Here is an 18987-nt window from a genome sequence, read left to right on the forward strand (position 1 = left end):
CCCCTTCAAGGCTGACTGCTCACTTTTTTACCTGCATTTTGTTTTTAAAAAGCGCTGTGTAGCCCAATCCTACAGACCCCAACACAACAGAATATAAAACAAAAGGCCCTTCTAATAAGGAATAAGAACGCTGCAAACAGGTATTTACGGTCTATTTATCTCTTTCAGGATGTAATATTTATTACTATTTAATTTATCAAGTGTTTCTAGTCATCTAATATATATATATATATATTCTGTGTCTAGACAATCAGCCCCTGAACAAAGGATCCGTAAGGGCGATGGCTACGCTGTAGCCCATGTGGCTGAAATCAACCTTGAAAAGAGGCCATGTGCTTCTATACCCCTCTCTGTGAAAGCTGCTACCCCTAAAAACATTCGCCATCGTAAGCCTAAGAAGCAATTTATTGAGGTGAGTTGAAAAGAAAAACAGTAAAATACTTTGTATTTAAAAAAAAAAGGAGTGTCTATTTGCACCCCCGATACGAATAGCCTCGGCCACACAGCTGAGCTATTTACACCCTGTGACGTAACAACAAAAAAACGTTGCTCGCGTGCACCAAAATCATGTCGGACGTTCATCTTCCATGACCGCAGAAACTGGCATATTAGGGAAGTTTTGTCTCTAAAGTTTATAACAATTGAATTTCTAGCGGAAAATGGATATTACAGTTGCGCTTTCTGTCTTCAGTGAAAGCATACAACCGTTGGTTTGTTAGTTAGTACCTATTTTTTTGTATACAGTATCGTTACCTAGCAACCAAGGCTTGAAGAAACCGAGTGGTAAATAGTTGTTTAATAGCCTGAAAGAACTGCTAGGTGAGTGGTCAGTATGCTCACCTGTGGTATAGGAGGTTGGAGTTCAATTCCCCTGTGTGGGGATCTTATTTTTTTAAATTTGGATTGGATAATTTGCATGCAATTGCGCAAGTCAGGACCTGCGAACGCGAATTTCTTTTTTCTTTTCAGGGTGGTAGGGGAAGACTCATGAATATGCCTGCTCTGGTTGGGTTGGTTAGCTTTAGGCAAGAGGAGTGGGATTGGTTATGGTTAGGGTAAGAATGTCAGGGCGATAATATTCCAAAAAGGTGTAATACGTGAGAAGTATGGATAACTGTGTGTAAATATATGCCAAGGTACTGTAAATGCACAGGGGTGCAAATAGCATACATTGATATTTGTACCAGACGGGGTATTAATAGAACACATTGCTGTGTGCACCGGTGGGGTACTAATAGCATTCATTTCTAATTGCACCCGGGTACGAATAGCACTTCTAATTGCACCAGGGTACAAATAGCATACTGCTAATTGTACCAGGGGTGCAAATAGCATACACTTCTAATTGTACCAGGGGTGCAAATAGCATACACTTCTAATTGCACCAGGGTACAAATAGCATACTGCTAATTGTACCAGGGGTACAAATAGCATACACTGCTAATTGTACCAGGGGTGCAAATAGCCTCACCCTTAATAAAAAGCTTTTTTCTAATTTAATGTTTCCCACCGAAAAGAAGCCGCCCTTCCTTTGTCCCGGACACTGTATCTGACGATCCTAACACTGCTGCAGAGGTGAGAAACCCCTTTGTATTTAGCAGAATATATTTACATTGTGTTATAAAAGCTTTTTTTAATATAATGTATATATTGTTAAAAAGGATTTTCCTTTGTTTTAGCAACTAACGGCGACCGAATACCTGGTGTCATTGCATTTGACACCTGAGGACGATTTCACATAGTCACCCCCGTGGAGCAGAAACGGATGTCTACGCAAGCCTAAGAAGAGATCTATTGATGTGAGTTGAAAAGAAAAACAGTAAAATACTGCTTTGTATTTAAAAAAAAGTTTTTTTCTAATCTAATGCTGATTGCAGGCTGAGAAGCCATACCAAAAAGGTTTCCCGGACAAAAGACGCCGCCATTCCTTTGTTCATATACTGCTTTGTATTTAAAAAAAAGTTTTTTTCTAATCTAATGCTGATTGCAGGCTGAGAAGCCATACCAGAAAGGTTTTCCCGCCCAAAAGACGCCGCCATTCCTTTGTTCCGGTCTCATCTTACTCGGAAACTGTATCTTATGATCCTAACACAGCTGCAGAGGTGAGAAACCCCTTTGTATCCAACAGAATATATTTACATTGTGTTATAAAAGCTTTTTTTAATATAATGTATATATTGTTAAAAAGGATTTTCCTTTGTTTTAGCAACTAACGGCTACCAAAGACTTAGCGTCCTTGCATTTGTCGTCGTCTAAGTGTGATTTCACACATAGTACACCAAAGCCCTACCAGCCCCCGAGTGTCTCCATTGAGAGGGAACAAAAGGATACCCCTTTACAAAAGACATTTGAGGTGTGTGTGTGTGTGTTGTGTGTGTGTGTGTGTGTGTGTGTGTGTGTGTGTGTGTGTGTGTGTGTGTGTGTGTGTGTGTGTGTGTGTGTGTCTTTATTTAACCAAAAAAATATGTTGTTATACCTCTAGACAATCCATGCCATAGAAGCAGGAGAAGGGTCTGAAGACACAGGACTAACAGAGACAGCACCTACATCCCACCAACCAAATCGGGAAGCTACAGGAGAAGGGTCTGAAGACATCGGACTAACAGAGACATCGCTTACAGCCCACCAATCGAGTCAGGCAGCTTTGCAGGAGGTCCCTGAATATAATGTAGGTGAATACCTCTTTAACTGTATCTATAGCACAGAGGAAGGCTCCGATTATGTCAGCTGTATACCACACACCTCTGTCATAACTGTGTCAGATAAAAAGTGTAACAGGGGTAATACCTCAGTAACCAATCCTGTAAATGTATTAGAGGTTAACATTCCATTCCTTGATAAGCAAGCAGTACCTAATTATATTACTAACAATCAGTTTGAACATGGTGGGGCACTAGGAGGTCCTGAGCAGGTAACATTGCTTCAAGGTGAAGAGCTTTTTGAGTATTGTGTCAACACTACACCTCAACAACTTGCGTCAGATGTCCATTATAAACAAATACAATCAGAATTAGCCGAATTACGAAAACAAAACGATGCTCTTATGAATAAATTAGATGTCTTGCAAACAGCTAACACACAATTGACTGGTTTGGTCACAGACTTTGGCACAACTCTGGCCAGTCAGGTCAGAGCTAACACGCATTTGGTTGATTTGGTCACAGGGTTTGGCACAACTCTGGCCAATCAGGTCAGCTCTCTCAATACACTGCTTGTACCTATGATAGTATGCCTTAAAAAGACAATGAATATGCCCCCACAGTAAAAAAGTGTTAAACAGGCTGTAGTTTGTGCAAAATATATAAGAAAATAAAATATATAAAAAAATAAAATAAAAAATGTCACCCCCACCCAAAAAAACAAAATAATCTGAGCCCTTAGGCGGGTGTGACGATAGTAGTGATGAGGAACTAGAATGGCCATGCGAGGACGATTACACAAGAGCAGTAAGTAATCCTCAGGATTTTGCACGATTGTGTGCGATACATGCCAAAATATTCGAAGCCTGGGCCCAATCTATGCCTAGTGATAGCGATAGTGAAAGCAGCAGTGAGAAAACACAAGAATCAGATAGTCCTGCCCCTGAACAGTTGTCGCATAATGGTCCTTCAAGCGTATATTCCAACAATAAACAGTCCAATACAGACGCTACACAATCACCAAATACAGCCCCCTCAGGCATAGATCAGGGTAATAAGAGACCTGCATGTTTTCCGAAGTGTTCAGCCATCAAAACGATCCTGTACAGATGAGCAGGCTGGTACCCAACCGTCCACAAGCACTTATAGGGCCCCTCCATCACCCCCAGAAAATCCTCAGGGTGGTGTGCATTGCGGGGCGGGGAGAGTATCTAAGGTAACATCTGAAATAGCATCCAGACAGATACCCCTTTTTAATGCTGCTGAATTTCGTCAAGATGTTGATCTGCGAAATATTGATTTGACTGATATTGGTAGTGTGCCTGAAAGGGTGTATAGCACCCTAACAGGTTTAATAGAGAGGGCTTTGGGCAATGCAACGCAAGACAGCGTTTTAAATGTTGAGTTAAGGGGTCCGGCCGTAGATGTTCCTATCCAAACAATGTTGAACTCAAGCGATGGCTATAACACAGATACATTTCTGGAGCAAGTCTCACAAGCTATGCAAAGTAACGATAATTCACTGACCGATAACGCTTTAGAATTAATCGTGACAATAAAGCGCAATATGTCGGGAGGGAATCCTGGGCGACGTCGAAAACTAGGAAGCATTGGTTACGATCAAATATTGTCAGAAAAAGGTAATGCTTTGTATAATCCCAAGAATAACGCTGGTAACGACAATCTCTGCTTTTCTCTCTGCCTGGCACATTATGTAAATAGCAGATTGTCGCATGATGAGAAGATGAATTATGCCAAGCAGCTGCATAGTGATTTGGGTTTTGACTACACACATAAGGTTTCGTTCTCTGATGTTGACAGATTTCAGAAACATTTGAAAATGAAAATTGTTATATTCCATCATGTAGCCGGATGTAAAAAACCAGCGATCTTCAAAACGTACAACAAACCAGATGTGAAAACAGCATGGTTGTATTTGCATGAGCATTATTATCTCATCGTAAATAAAACGGCTTTTTTTGGGGCGTTGTACGTTTGCGATGGGTGTTACAAGACCTACCAGAACCCTCTGGGGCACAGTTGTAGTTGGCTTTGTAATGTGTGTTACACGGCTTGTATACCTGACAAGACCATTAAATGTACAGACTGTAGACACATATGCAAATCGCAACAGTGTTTTGAAAACCATAAAAAACCCGATGTGAAACACGGCCTTATACCCTGCGATAAAAACAAATATTGCGAGTCCTTTGACGCGACATATCGTGTGTCGAAAAATCCACACATCTGTAAAAACCCAAAATGCCTACATTGTAGAGAGCCTTTAGGTGCTACGAAGCACGAGTGCTTTATACAGCCCCTCGAACGCAAACATAGTAGTGATAAGTATCTCTTTTACGGTTTCGAAACACGTTATCAATATGGGCGCCATGAAGCTAATTTTGTATGCGTTATGGATATGGACGGTCAACTGCTACGAAACATCAAACTGCGTCGCATCATTCATTAAGAACTACAGACAGGAGAAATACAAAGGCTATACTTTTATAGCACACAATGCATCAGGTTTTGACAGTTATATAGTTTTAGAGTATCTGGTGAGTCAGAAACTTTGTCCAACTATTACTATGCGCGGTTCTAGGGTGCTTCTGATGATCGATTCTACTTTCAATCAGCGTTGGATCGATTCATTCAGTTTTATCCCTATGGCTCTGTCTAAAACACCGGCAGCCATGGGGTTCTCAGATCTTCTCAAAGTATTCTTCCCACACGAATTTAACAAGCAAGAGAATGAGAATTATATTTATTTATTATATTATATATCCTGCACCTGCTCTATATGGTTATAATGCTATGAGTGACGAGTCTAAGAAAACGTTCATGGCTTGGTACGTTACGGTCCGCGACACACCTTTTGACTTTCGAAAGGAACTGCTCAGCTATTGTGTTAACTATGCAACGGTTTTGCTTAAAGCATGTAAAATATACAGAGAGGCCTTCCATGAATGCACTGGCCTAGATCCGTTTGCATACGCTACATTGGCCTCCTCATGTATGGGTGTATTTAAAACATTGTTCCTCCCCTGTCTCCCGTTGGAGACAGGCTGTGCACAAAATCCCGTTAAGGAGTTCATGTTAACATATGAAAAGCCAGGGCGTCTCAATCCACGCGAATCCCTCTTTGGAGGCCGGACAAATGCTATGAAGCTGTACCACCAGGTAGAAAATGATGAAAAAATCAGATACTATGATTTCACAAGTTTGTACCCAACTGTTAAGTCCAAAAGAGATTATCCAATAGGACATCCCCAAATAATACACAAGGATTTTGATGACATAAACACATACTTTGGCATTGTGAAATGTACAGTAGCACCCCCCAGAGGCCTGTATCACCCTGTGTTGCCCTACCACTGTAACGGTAAACTGATGTTCCCCCTATGTGCTGCGTGTGCCGTTCAGATGAATCAAACAACACCTTGCACACATAGCGATCAAGAGCGGTTGTTGTCTGGCGTTTGGGTGACGTTTGAATTACAGAAAGCCGTAGAGAAAGGGTACAAGATTGTTTCCATTGCTGAAGTTTGGCATTTCCCAGAAAAAACGGATCAGCTTTTTAAAGCCTATGTTAAGACATTTCTTAAACGTAAGCAAGAGGCTTCAGAATACCCTGGACATATCAAAACAGAAGACGAAAAACAAAAGTACATAGATGACTATTATGCACACGAAGGCACCCGTCTTGATCCGGCCAAGATATGTTTTAACAAAGCTGTCAGGCATACAAATAAATTGCTTCTGAATAGTCTTTGGGGCAAATTTGCCATGCGTAGCAACATGACTACTGCTGAGCTCATAACAGAACCATCCCGCTTCACACAGCTCATGTTCAGCGACACTTTTGATGTTCGCCAGTTCTCATTCATCTCACCAGATGCAGCGATTGTCCAGTGGCGATACACAGATGGGGTAGCATCCAGAGTAAAACATGTGAATGTTTTTATAGGAGCCATGACCACCGCCTATGCTCGCATGGAGCTATATGATTTGTTGGATAAACTGCAGGAACGTATTTTGTATTGTGACACTGACAGCATTTTGTTCACAAGCAGAGACAACGAGTGGATCCCACCTCTAGGTCCTTACCTTGGCGATTTAACGGATGAACTAAATTGCGCCCAAGTCTGTGGGGCTCCTACCGAAGATTATATATTGGAGTTTGTTTCGGGGGGTCCTAAATGCTATGCTTATAGAACCGCTCAAGGACATACACAGGTTAAATGCAAGGGTGTAACCCTTAATGCCGCAAATGCCAAAGTGGTTACACTTGAATCGTTAACATGAATCGTTAATTTGTCTTGTTCAATCCTTTGTGACCAAGCAGCAGCCTCCTAACCGTCTGACCACAACAGCATTCACAATAAAGCGCGACAAAAAACAGTTCCATCTCAAAAACGACACCCTGACAAGGAAAGTACAGGTTGTTTACAAGAAACGACGTGTGCTCCAAGACTATACAACCGTCCCTTATGGCTACTAGGGATGTTTCAGGATTTGATGGTAGGCTTCAACACCCTTTCAGCCTTGTTATCAGCGGCCCCTCTAATTGTGGAAAAACATATTTTGTCAAAAACATTATTGAAAACATGTCCTCTGTTATTTCACAAAAAATCGATAACATAGTATACATCTATTCATGCTGGCAACCAATATACGATCAATTGCTTAAAACAGTGAATATAAATTTTGTACAAGGTCTCCCGGAATCGTTCTGCGACGAAACACTCTTGCCTACTACTAAGAATAATTTGCTCATTATAGACGATTTAATGAATCAAGCCAGTGATAATTTGGAAGTTCAAAAAGTTTTCACCCAGTATGTCCACCATAGACGTATTAGCTGTATATATTTAGTGCAGAGTTTATTCAAGGTAAAGCTAGTCGTACAATCAGTTTGAACACGAACTATATGATTATTTTCAAAAATGCTAGAGATCAACATCAGATAAGCTTACTGGCACGACAAATGTTCCCCGGTAATCATAATATTTTTTAGAGGCTTTTAACGACGCAACTTGTTACACCTTTGGCTATCTATTGATAGATTATAAATCCACAACCCCCGATATTTTAAGACTCAGAACAGCTCTGATATCCCCACAGCAGGTTGTATACGTTCCTAGAAAAAAGAAGGTGTAATAATGTCAAGCCAAATGGAGAGGAATTTTACATTGTTAGACATGCTACATAAGGCATCACCCAGAGCGAGAGGTATCATTGTGAGCAACGCTAGTCCAGACTTTATCAATGCACTTTGTAAAATAGCTTTGAACGTCTTAAGAGGTCACATACCACTGTCTAATATTCAGTACAAGCTGTTAAAGAAGAAGAAGAAAGTTATTAGACTAATAGCTGATAAAAAAGTTAAACATTTAAAAAAAAAAAAAGACAATCAAACAGGCGGGTTTCTACTGCCTCTACTGGGGGCCGCTATCCCATTCATAGCAAGTCTTATCAACAGGAATTGAGATGGAACACACTCAGAAAATGTTTTTGGTTCCACAAAATCAATTAGCGGCATTACAGCATCCTCAAACATCGGACTCCTCAAATGTATCTCTGCGACAGTCTGTACAAAGTGATTTGGACCGAGCCATGAGTGATATATTGAAACAGCCTGACATTGATGTATATGAAAAAGCTAAAAGATATTCAAGTATTCTACAGAGGTACATAGTCATGATAAAACAGGGTGAACGCGAGAAAAGTGTGATTACATTATCAATGCCTGAAGTTGATTCAAAGGATGATTCAAAAGATGAAGAAGAAAATATGTTAAAGACAGAAGTGTTGAAACATATGCCTATAAGAAACAAAAGAAATGCGGAATACATATTGGCTTCATTATCCCGACACAATGACCAGTTATCTTGGACAAATCAAGGGGAAATAGTTGTTGAAAATAAGAATGTGCCAGGCAGTCATCTGTATGATCTGCTGAAAAGTGTCACAACCCATAATAATGTTCCAGACCACTCTAGACCAAAAGGGTGCAACATATTTTTAAAAACGTTAGCTATCTTAAATGTGCCACTATCCGTAATCCCAAACACGATGGTACGCCGTTCTATTGAGGCTTTTAAAACGGTTGCATCAGCTGAAACTAATACACAAACGCCTATGACTGCTTTACGATCCCCTCGCACTCCTAGAGCAATAAGAATGGCCCCTGTATTTAATACACAAACGCCTATGACTGCTTTACAATCCCTTCGCACTCCTAGAGCAATAAGAATGGCCCCTGTATTTATACATGGTACGCCATCTGATTTACGAGCAACTAGTACTCCTAGAACATTTAGTATTACACCACCCGTTACTAAGACTCGTTGGGCTAGTTTTTAATCTTTTATATTATTTTTCTATTACACAAATTTTTTATATTTTACTTTAAACATATTTTTATTATTATTTTCTATTATTACACTACTTTATATTTTACTTTTTTTAAAACCTATTTTTATTTTCTATTATTACACTACTTTATATTTTACTTTTTTTAAACCTATTTTTATTATTATTTTTTCTATTGAGGTGTGTTTTCTATTGAGGTGTGTTTTCTTTATTCAACTATGTGAAAAGTCAGTGTTGTATGTAAGCTGGTGACATTCATTTTATATTTTCTTTTTTATTAATATTTTTTCCATTGAGGGGGTAATTTCTTCAAGCATATGAAAATGCTGTGTTGTATGTAAACCTGTGACATACATTTTATATTCTTTTTTTTAATTAATTCTGTCCATTGAGCGGGTAATTTCTTCAAGCACATGAAAATGCAGTGTTGTATGTAAACCTGTGACATTAAATGAATGTTTTACATTAATTTTATCTGTTGAATGCATTTTTTTTCTGTATAATTTGTTTTAAAAAATAAAAAAGGAATACAAAAATTAAGACATTGTAAGACCAGTATATTCCACATTCTTTATTTTTGAAAAAACATCATCACACAACTTTTACACAATTTTTACCTATAGGTGGCGCATGAACATTGTACACATTTAAATTTCTGATCGTGACACACATCTGGATGTATTCTGCTTATAAAATGGCTGACCATTGTATCGTTGCATGTTCAATACTTTTGTATAAGGAATCTTTTTCTGAATATGACATAAAAAGAAAACGCAGTGCTGTCCATATGTTGTAGAATAATTATTTTGCACTTGGTTTGCTGAATGGTACATCTCCACACAGCTTTTTAAGAGGAAATTGCTAATTTCCTGAGGAAAAAAGGTAGGTGGATGTCCAAAGCTATCAAAGAACAAACCATGCTTGTTCTCTGTAATGTAAATACCTAGCCAGTGTTCACCCGGCATATTACTGGGCTGTGTATTTACAAATAGCATTGTAGGTAATTTACAAACAACGGTTTTTGGGAGATGATCACATGGCATTACTCCTAAGAAATTTGTGTCTCTATTCATTCTTTTTCTGAGGACGCTAGTGAGTTCTATTGTATTCATCTTTAGTAGTGATCCAATAGGACTTGCCTTCGGTTAGATATAATAGCAGATAAGGGTCACAGTCCTAGGAAGGGGATTTCTGAACCGAACTTCCAAGCGAACGTTACCGTTCTTAATCAGTGAAACGTTTCCTGACCCCCCACCGTCAGGTTCCAAATTGAAACAAAATAGAGTATAACCAGCCCCAAAATCATCTCGTGTTATGGCTAGTGACCTGTCTTTTAAATGGCGTCCTGTTGATCCAATCAGTTGATAATATTCCCGTACATATTGCCCTCTTTGAAAAAGGGGCTGAAAAGGACGGGCTGGGTGAGGCTGTCCATCTGCATAAAGGCTAATAAATTCTGTATTATAGTTTCCAAAATTAAAGGGGTTACGGGTGTATGCTTCATTATCTACAAAAGCTATGACTACAAATTTAGGAATCTGTCCTATGAACAAGTTTTCTTGGTTGCAAACACGTGTGCCTGTAGGTATTGAGAAGGTTTTTAGAGCTACTCTGTCAATAGCATATTTTGCATTAGTATGCTGCAGGGCACGACTATGAGCTAGTCTAACAGTCGGTGCCACTGTTATTTTCTTGACAAATAGACTAGCAGACATTATTTTCACGGCAAATTGGACATTTCCAGGGGTCATTAGTACAAAGTCATCTTTTGAACGGATGAATTTCAGAGACATGTCCACACCATTTAGCAACAGTTTTTCTTGAAAAAACAAATCTGCGTGTACTGGTACTATTAATTCCACAATACGGCTTTCGGATGTGTATTCACCCCTTTGTGTCAACCCCAAATTATCGCCTGTGATAGAGGTCTCATCCATTTTGCCCGCTGTGTCCTTACAAAATAGCCCTGTGCTAAATTGCGTAGCCAATGTGTCTTTTCCATAATTCAGAAGACATTCTATAAGGGCTCTATAAGGATACGTATTTGAAGACTGTGTGATCAGTCTATCACCCAACATTATATCTACTTGTGAAAAAAGACTGCATCCAGGATAGTTTATAAAACCTACATCAGCTGCGTTAGCCAACAATGTGACATCAGGGTTTGTAATCCTTACACGTGTATACATGTATGAATCGTTAAGGTCTAGATCAGGGGTCGGCAACCTTAGGCACGCGTGCCACCATGGGCACGCGGGACCTTAACCAATGGCACGCTGGCAATATGTGTGCAAGAGAATTATTGATGTGTTGAAATCATGGTTGAAATGCTGAAGCACTCTCTCATCCGCATGCCAAATTACAACGTTCACAGTTGCCGACCTCATAGGTGCCAATACCGTGGGTGCTCCGGAGCTTGAGCATCCACGAAAAATACTGCGCAGCCACGTGTGCCAGACTGCCAGTTCATTTTTACATTAATTTAATATTAAACATTGCAGGTGGTGCTACAGTAAGTGGAGCGTCTGTCATAGTGTGATTGGTCATGTCGGTGGCATTGATTTATAATTTCCCACGAAGCTGATTAAACTTCTCATCTCCAATCCTATCTGTGAGAAGTGCCGCTGTCCTGAGTTGAAAGATAGCTTAGGCTACTTTACGGCGCGTGTGTTCGTGTCGGCCGCTGTCCATTTCCTAAGGTTCTGAAATGCAAAGATTTTTGACTAGGCTACTTTTTTTTTTTAAAGGGTGTGCGCGTGTGAGCACCCACGGAGGATAAAATAAATCGGGCGCCTGTGCGCAACCTGTTATTTACGGTAGTTTGATTGACTCATATCTCTGACTGGGAACAATACAAAGAGGATTACCAACGGCCGCTGGGGCAGATGAACTAACGTCTTGTTACTGTAAGGAGGCTACAATTAAACCTTTGTGAGTTAAAAGTCACTACTTATCAATGCACTCACCTGTGTAGACCGGCATAAACATGTAGAAAGCGATATTTCAATCTGCTCTGTCTGCTCAGTCCACTCTTGTCCACCGCGCTGTTTTACGCAAACACAGCTCTACTCTGCAAATAGCAAATTTTTACAAAACAAGCTAAAACAAAAGCTGTCGGTTTGTAGTCTGTTTATCTTAGTTTGCAGGGAATCTTGAAATTTGGACAAATTCGTATAAACTGAAGCTGTCTGAAGAAACCATCCTCTCCACTGGAGCGGTAAATATGGACGCATTATAAGACCAAAACAAATACATGTGGCTACTTAATATGCACGTGAATGATGCAATCATTATGTGTGTTCTTCATTCTTGATAATGATGCTGGTTGTGTTATTATTATTTTTCCACAGCATCGTTTCATTGAAAATGAGGCATACAGGACCTGCTTATCAGTCCATTCGTCATTAAAGCTGGGCTTTTCCACAACTTTTCACTTCAGGCTCTTTGACAGTGATATTTTTGTCAGCCCATTTTCCACCAATCAGGACTGCATACTAACACCATGTTTCCATAATAATAATTATAATAATATACAATAATAATAATAATAATAATTACAAGGTCCTGGGGCCTGTTTCACAAAAGCAGAATACATAAATCCAGGATAACTGATAAAGCGAGGCTTGACCTAGTCTAATCTGTGCAGCCTGGCTTGGTGCGTTTCACGAAGGCCAAGCCAGGCTGAGGAGGAGCGACTAGGTTGAGCCAGGCTGAAGTAATTCTGATAGATGTGCGTCCACGGCTTTCCTCAAAAGACCGAGAGGTCGATTACAGATTTACGGATGCCAAAATGGAGAATAAGCATTGTTCATACTTTATACCGAGTGAGCAGCAGCTTCTTGTGGAAGTATGATGACTTGAAACACATGATTTGTATAAAAAGAAAAGAAACACGGCAGCTGTAATAAAACAGCGAGAAAAAGCGCAGCAAGACGATCACGGACCGACTGAATGTGTAAGCAGCATAAACATACACATTAACTGACCACTGCTCTGAATTGAAACCGTCATAATCATACCATTCAAGGATTAGGCTACTTATCATTTGCACAAATTAACAGTAGTACTCTTTGCCATGGAATTTACCATGAAGATCAATTTTCTACACCGCTAAAATATGATGTGTAAATATCTCTTTCACTATGTTCCTCCCGCTTTCTCTCTCTCATGGGCTTAAATATAAATTTCCTAAGTCATATTAACTTCCACTGCTCGCTTTTAATGCAAAGTGTACAACTGTTCGTTTTTGCAAATGACAGTGACTCATTGAATGGTTTCAGTTAAGAGCAGTATTTCATAAATGTATATTTTTAGATATATCATTCAGTCAGTCTGCTATTATCTGCCACGCTTCTTCTCGCGTTTTTTATTTTTTAGAGGACGAGTTTCTTTCTCTACATATGATATGCCTTGCTCCCTCATGTACTGTATGGACATAGAAAATAAAGACACTGAAGAAATTGGACTAAAATCTAGAAACTATAAAGATAATTAAGTGATAAATTCCATGCACACTGTAAACATGAATGGAACAGAGTATATTCAGTTATTTCCCCCCAGCAAAAAAGTTCAAAAACCATTGAGGTGTCCTCTCCCTGTTGTTACATGAATGTACAGTAGCCTACATCACTAGATAGTTATTGGTCCAGTGAACTAAGACTATAATTTGGGAGGATTGTACAATAAGAATATGTTCTTAAAATTCTTCAATCCTCCCAAATTATAGTCCCAGTTTACTGGACAACACAAATTGTATGCTAAGAATTCCAAATACAATGCACATGGAAGACGAATAAACATGATCCTTATTGTTAAAGAATAATAAAAAAAAAATTCTCAACTAAAATAATTCAAGGTGCATTGGTCAACTATAGAAATGTAAAGCATTGTATGTATTGCCTTTAGTAACAGACTTCATTTAAAACACATTTGAAATGTTATCCGCCTTTTCTAATTATCTCAACAACTGCCATAATATATCCATCAAACTTCTAACAACAATATGAACAGCAGTCTTCATACAGCAATATAACCGTAACAATGACGGTCACATGAATAATTATAAAAAAATAATGGTCACAACTTTAACTAATAACAGTACTTAAATGAACAGCAATATGTACCTGTTGTATTTTAATCCAGGCTGATAACAATAAGGTGAAACCACTGCTGGGTGATCAGAAAAGGCTCCAGGATTAAATAAATCCTGGCTTTTAGCCTGGTCAGGAGCAGGCTAGCTGTACAGAATAAATCTCCATGGTGATTTATGTGCCTCCGCTTTTGTGAAACCAAGTCAAGGCTAATTAAGCCAGGATAACTGGGAAACCCAGGTTTAATCCCTTATCCTGGTTTTGTGAAACAGGCCCCTGATTATGAGAAATAAATGTTATCAAATGTTGGTATGGAATAAAATTACAGATTCCCTGGATATTACATTTTGATGTGATTATCATAAAAAAATTAATGTTAACATGGCACACTAATAAACAAGAATTTTTTAAAAGGGCACTTCATATGAAAAAGGTTGTCGACCCCTGGTCTAGATAATCCTCTCCGCTAGCCGAAATGAAAAATTCAATAGGACCGCCGTCCGTTATAGCTGACATTGGGGGGATTTCTACAAATTTTTTCTACAGATTTTTCGATAGATGTTTGTGTGTACGGTACTGTAAACAGATCCAATTCTGTCTTCACACACTCTTCGGACTGATTATGAATAAACGCCATGATTGATTCTGTAAAATTAAAATATGTCTTTTGTCAGGGCCAGAGAGCGTCGTTTCGGAGCTCTGCGCCTACTGACAGATGCCTTCTTTTTGACGATCCTTCGTTTCTTGGTGGTGTTTTTATGCTTTTTGTTCACAGTCCGGCTACGCCCACATCCTGGTGGGCTTCTTTTTAATGCTTTGCGTCTGTACACCATGAGCCCATTGCCCTGTTGTCTGGATGCATTCCTGACATTAGTCACAACATCGCCAATAAAACCACTTGCTGCTGTTTTCAGATGGGGTTTGGCTATATTAAACCCCTTTTTTAAAAGTGGAACAGCCATTTGAAATAAATTTCTGAATATCCCCCCTAATCCATGCCCATATTGTGTGCTGGACCCTATGAATCCCGGCAACTCTCCACCAGTTTGATTCATGTAATAGTGCATATATCTTCCATCATCGGTTGTGTACGCTTTCCTCATCATTTTAATGCTGTTTTACAGGTCTAAAATGTAGTTTGACAATTACTTTTCCGTATGAGAATGAGGGATGTGTTGGTTCTGATCGTCTCGTAGTTCTATCTGAATATCAGTAATAGTCGAGTGTGACAACGATGTAGTGAGGACTGTCGTAACTTAGAGTGGGCATACGTTTGCTCTCATCAGAGATATTTATACAACGGAGTAGGGGTACATGACTATCACCGACTAGCTGGTAGTCCACAATGTCACTATAAATAAATATATTATAACAACCCCCATGAATGTCGGCAGGGTGTGGAGCTGCACATTTTAAATGGGGGCCAATGTGAATTTTGAACACAGAGTCTGCAATGAACCCAAGAATTTCGACGCCCCCTAAACACAATATTCCAGCCGTCTCCTCCTGTGAAAAGAATCTTAATAGTGATAGGGTTGTGGCTCATAGTTATGTGGGCTAGGGCTGTGTTAGCCGCACATTTCATATTATATTCTTTAACAATGCTGTCGATCGTATTATAAGAACCAACTGTTAGCCTTAGCTTGTTGAACATTTTCGTTTTCGTGTCGATGAAATCAACCTTGGCATCGTTCTCAGTGAAACTATTCCAGACCCTGGGATATTGAATTTCATTAAGACCAACTTCATACGGCGATTGTAATATGATCGGTTTAGCCAGTTTTGTTCTGAATTGCCAAATCTTATTATTTGGATAAACTAATTGTGAGGCATTACTAGGTAGCATAACAAAAAATCCGTTCTTATTCATAGCTCCAACACCTTTCACTAACAAACCACAATGACTAATATTACAAGACTGGCCCCGCTCTTTTATCTTACATCAACTATGTCTTTTTCAGAGATCCATGAATTGAATTTCTCCGGCCATCCTAACCATTTCACAACTACAAGCTTTTTACGTCCTGTTTTCTTTCGAGCCAGCACTTTCTCAATTTTAAACACTTTGTTTTTGTCTACAATTACAGCCTGTAACTCTGCTTCGTAAAAGGTACCTGTCACCGGCTCCCCACTATTGTCTTTCAGTATATAAACAGGAGGAGTTCTACCTATACGTTTTTATATTTTAAAAAACTCATCTGTAAAAGTCTGTTAGTAACCTTTACGAAACATGCCTCTGTGCTTTGATATCCTAACGGTGTCCCCCATCTGAAATTTAAACAGCACTGTTCCATGTGGTTTCAGTTTGTACAGAGTGTTAAAGACAGTTTTGTCATTGTCTTTACATACGGAGGACGGAGCCATTTTTATTGACCTATGGTATGCAGAGTTGTAAGCAGCAACCATATCTCGTACTACCTCAATATATCGGCGCGAGTTAACAGCCGTTAAATATCTCCACATTCTGGTTTAGAAAGTCCTATTGAAACGCTCAACAACAGTTGCTTTTGTTTTGTTCGATGTGGAAAAATGGTGAATTTTATATTGTGTCATCAATTTTTGAAAAACCTTATTATAAAATTCTTTTCCAGCATCTGTTTGAAGCTTCTGGGGTATGCGTCCTTGTTTCAATATTTCCAGGCACTTGTCACAATAGGACCCGATTTGTTTTTAAGACATATTACCCAGGCATTTTTAGAAAACACATCAATACATGTCAATAAATATTGCACATTATCGTTTTCCGTTGAATATTCAGACATATCGACCAAATCAGCCTGAAATTGCTTATCGATACCATTAACAATCACTCTGTTTCTTGGGAAGTGTTTCAATGCAGGGGCGTGCAGTGTATACGCATCCTGCCTCAGCAGAAACTAACCTGCCTTAACATAACCTTCTACATGATTCATTTAAAACACAAGTGAACACATTAGAGTTATGTCATTCTTTTTATTTTTACAAAACACACTCACACAGTCATACATATGGCAGTTATGAAGAAAGTGAAACCCGTTCTATCATAGATAGCATATTGGCTAATTAGATTATGAATATATGCAGTTTTTGCAAATCCTGTAAGACATCAGTATACTGTTTTTCTTGCACATACAAACTCACTGTATCTACAAGCATTGTATACATAGTAAGTAGGTGATAAACTTTCAGCATCTTAAAATTGCGTGTAATGTTGGCTATGCCATCACAAAATGTTTCCACTATACTCTCACGTGTCATTAACATTGATTCTGCAACAGATCCTCCCAAGGAGGGGTGCTATGTTGTCTTCTTACAATCACCATCAGTTGTTCACATTATTAGCAATGGCTTGATCTAAAATACCAGATAAATGCGATACGTGGTATCGCTCACTGATATGGTTATATATTACACATAAACAATTCCCCATATTTTCACCCTGTTTTTCTTGCATATAAATCTCTCCAATAGTCACCAATCTCTCTAATTTTGGCTATTTTGACAACATCATCCCCTATCATATTGTCATACATAGCACTGATTTTAGTCGTAACATCTTCAGCCGTTTTCAACTCGTACAAAACTGTTTCGGATGCTCCCCGGATTCTACCCTCATCAGCCGTGAGATGTTTCATGGACAGAAAACGTTGTACGACTCCAATGAATTTATCAGTCAGTAGTCTTTTCATAAGCTGTTCAAAGTGGACAGTGTAGAAGTGTTCTGGTAGCCCCTCTAAACAGGCATGCTGTTTCTGGCTTGGATGATTGATCTGACAGCCCAAACAAAGCTCTTCCAAATACTTGTAAAGAACAATGTTAAGAAGATGTAGAGACGCTGTTTTAACGCTATCTATAAACAAAGATGACACCACACCATCCGTCTGATCAGGCGCCTCTGTGTGCGAACAATCAACAACACTACCCTGTTGTAATGCAGCATATGTTGAGGGGGTAGCTTGATATGCATATGTCTTAGGGGGAAGTGCCCCAATCAATAGAGATGGTGGCAGAGGAGGTGTAGGTGGGGGTGGCAGGAAGTGTTCCGGCGTTAGAGGTGGCGATGATGACGATGATGAAAGGGATTGAGGAGATCCGGTTGCCGTTAGGGGTGCAAATAGACCAGGGGTGTTAGGAGGCGTCCCTGTGGGGGATGGATGAAACCACTCCAGATCCTCTGGGAAGAAAAAAAATCACACATTACAATCACAGTAGCAAAAAAGCAAACTATTTGGCAAATAATTATCACATACAAATTAGACCCACCGTTTTGCTAGTCTTTGTGTCTGATGATTTTAGGTCTATAGAGGTTCCGTGGCAGGGGTAGAGACTGTTGGTCAGAGTCCCCAAATATCAATCTTTTTCTTATGTTCTCATAAGAACTCCTTATTTTACTACTATTCCATACATTTACTACTATTGATGACATAGTCGATGGTATCAAACTGTTTCTTCAAAATCTCCCAGTCACACCATTGTATAAAGAACACATTTTTAAACCATTTGTTGTATTCCTCGTTAGATACAGGATACGGTTTTAACTTCCATTCTTCATGACCACGGGCAGCAACTAACTTCTCCCTTTCACTGCACACGCTAAGGAAAATAAAAATCCTCTGTAGGTCTAGTGAAACGGTCTGCTTCCACACGATAGATACTGGAGCCATTGCGACTATCCCATTGAGACACATACACCAGCTCAGGTAAGCCAGGATTGTCAAGGTCCGGACAGACGACCTCACGAAAAAGGCCCCAGTCTTTCACAGAGATTGTACAGGCGGTTTTGGCCTTGCTAGATAGTTCCACAGCAACACTAGTGTAAACAGCTAATGTCACGTATCCTGTATTGTATCGAATTGAATAACTGTATCCATTGACACCAACATATTCCAGATCAGATGTACACG

The 18987-nt window shown here is 39.3% G+C and overlaps 1 protein-coding gene across 1 annotated transcript in view; it reads left to right on the top strand.

Moving 5' to 3' along the window:
* Nucleotides 1-1756: 1756 nt before the first annotated feature.
* c9h19orf44 (chromosome 9 C19orf44 homolog) overlaps nucleotides 1757-18987 on the top strand; it is an 80760-nt gene continuing 63529 nt past the window's right edge. Inside the window, exons 1-4 of the mRNA XM_028586800.1 lie at nucleotides 1757-1799; nucleotides 1991-2102; nucleotides 2207-2353; nucleotides 2483-2668. The gene's annotated coding sequence lies outside the window, so the exon portion shown is untranslated. The remainder of the gene's footprint in view (nucleotides 1800-1990; nucleotides 2103-2206; nucleotides 2354-2482; nucleotides 2669-18987) is intronic.

Source organism: Perca flavescens, chromosome 9, assembly GCF_004354835.1.
Source record: "Perca flavescens isolate YP-PL-M2 chromosome 9, PFLA_1.0, whole genome shotgun sequence".
Classification (NCBI taxonomy): Eukaryota; Metazoa; Chordata; class Actinopteri; order Perciformes; family Percidae; genus Perca; species Perca flavescens.